This window comes from Olea europaea, unplaced genomic scaffold (genome assembly GCF_002742605.1).
Source record: "Olea europaea var. sylvestris unplaced genomic scaffold, O_europaea_v1 scaffold1929, whole genome shotgun sequence".
Classification (NCBI taxonomy): Eukaryota; Viridiplantae; Streptophyta; class Magnoliopsida; order Lamiales; family Oleaceae; genus Olea; species Olea europaea.
Window position 1 is genome coordinate 180771 of NW_019237118.1, and position 2406 is coordinate 183176.

Sequence of the window (2406 nt, forward strand, 5' to 3'; positions counted from 1 at the left end):
GACATAGCCTACGCGGCTAGGTGGAGAGCCTTGGAAAGTCAAAAAATTGGCTAAGGCCCTTAACCACCAAATCACCCCCTGCGATCGACATAGCCTACGCGGCAAGGTGGGGAGCCTTGAAAAGTCAAAAAATTGGCTAAGGTCCTTAACCACCAAATCGCCCCCTGGGGTCGACATAGCCTACGCAGCTAGGTGGAGAGCATTGGAAAGTCAAAAAATTGGCTAAGGCCCTTAACCACCAAATCACCCCCTGCGGTCGACATAGCCTACGCGGCTAAGTGGAAAGCCTTGGAAAGTTAAAAAATTGGCTAAGGCCCTTAACCACCAAATCACCCCCTGTGGTCGACATAGCCTACGCGGTTAGGTGGAGAGCCTTGGAAAGTCAAAAAATTGGCTAAGGCCCTTAACCACCAAATCACCCCCTGCGGTCGACATAGCCTACGCGGCTAGGTGGAGAGCCTTGAAAAGTCAAAAAATTGGCTAAGGTCCTTAACCACCAAATTGCCCCCTGGGGTCGACATAGCCTACGCAGCTAGGTGGAGAGCATTGGAAAGTCAAAAAATTGGCTAAGTCCCTTAACCACCAAATCACCCCCTGCGGTCGACATAGCCTACGCGGCTAGGTGGAGAGCCTTAGAAAGTCAAAAAATTGGCTAAGGCCCTTAACCACCAAATCACCCCCTGGGGTCGACATAGCCTACGCGGCTAGGTGGAGAGCCTTGGAAAGTCAAAAAATTGGCTAAGGCCCTTAACCACCAAATCACCCCCTGCGGTGGACATAGCCTACGCGGCTAGGTGGAGAGCCTTGAAAAGTCAAAAAATTGGCTAAGGTCCTTAACCACCAAATCGCCCCCTGCGGTTGACATAACCTACGCTGTTAGGTGGAGAGCCTTGAAAAGTCAAAAAATTGGTTAAGGCCCTTAACCGCCAAATCACCCCCTGCGGTCGACATAGCATACGCGGCTAGGTGGAGAGCCTTGGAAAAGAAAAATAACATGAGAGACGACATTTTAAAGTACCATGCATCCAGCGCCAATAATATCAAATGAAAGATGTGTTTATACATTCGAAGAATTCTTGCCCACATCCCGAGCAAGTAGGAGATAACAAGGCTAAGCAAAAGTAAACACTAAAAAGGAAAAAACTAGCAAGGAAAACAACAACTAAGAAATGCTTCAGCTCGAAGGGGAGACATCCCCACTACCACCTTGTGATGAACGACCGAATGATCTGGATGACTGAGCTACGCTCTCATTCCCCTTGCGCTGTGCGAGAAATCTATCCAAGCCGGAGGGGTCTATAGAAGGATGTTCGGCCACAATCCACTCCTTGGAGAGCTTAATTGATGCTGACATCGCCTTCCCCCCGTATGAGTTCAAAGCCTTAGCATAATCGGACGATGTCTTATACTGATCCACAGCCGCCTTGAGATCTCCAGCGTACTCATCTGAGGCCTTATACCTCTCAACCGCCTCTTCAGGAGCACGAGCCAAAACAGAGCATAGGTTGTCGATCTCCGTCTCTTGCTCACGAGCTCGAGCGTTCGACATCTCCAGAGATTTCCTCAAGGAGGATATTTTCTTCTTGTGGTGATGAGCCTCCTTCTTCTTTTCTTCAGTAAGAGTTTTCATCTCTGAGACTAGGCGACTATTCGACTCAGCGAGTCCGATCTGGAGGGCCACCACCTAAAAAAAAAAGAAAAAATGTATAAGGGGAAAAAGAGTGAAACCACGAGTTAAAGTCTAACTTAAAAGGCGAGATCCAACATAAAAAAAAATCTCGAAATGAGAAACATACCCTCTGAAGGTAAACTGCCGCAGCCCTTTCTATGTCATCTGCGCTGCGCCCTGCAATCACTCTGGATCGAGCGGGGGTCACCAACGACTTAAGCACCCCCATCTCATGATAGCCCCGGGTAGGAGGAAACCTAAAGTTAGGAAGCGAGTCCTCGCGCTCACATCGCGCACGACTAGGAGCTCCCAGCCTAGGAGCTGGAACCACATCACGAGGCTCATCTAAAGGCTGAGAAGTCTCGTTGATCGTCTGAGACTTTCTCCCAAGGTCAGCCCCTTTCCCTCTCTTTGAAGGGATAGGCAAAGGATCCACCTCACCCTCCTGCCCCTGGTCAGGCATGGAGTCCATGACTCCTTCCAGATCAAGCTCGACCCCTGCACATGTAAGTTGAAATCGGTTAAAATCACAAGGTAGAGTACAAAAGAAAAAAAAAAGAGGGGGGAAGAGAGGGTGGGGGTGACTATGAAAGCTTACCATCAACGAGGGTAAGGGCCTCATCTCCTCCTGGCAGAGTCCTCAATACCTCATCAAGATCAAAGTCCATACCTGAAACAAACATCCAAGCTCATTAGTCTCAACGAGCTAAAGGCAAAAATAATAAATGAACGTGTGT

General features: G+C 48.9%; 1 long non-coding RNA gene across 1 annotated transcript; it reads right to left on the reverse strand.

Moving 5' to 3' along the window:
- Window positions 1–2097: 2097 nt before the first annotated feature.
- On the reverse strand, window positions 2098–2406 carry LOC111379082. Its single transcript, XR_002699999.1, has 2 exons — window positions 2268–2406; window positions 2098–2167 (listed from the first exon to the last, which is right to left on the reverse strand). It is a non-coding gene; the product is annotated as an uncharacterized LOC111379082 (long non-coding RNA).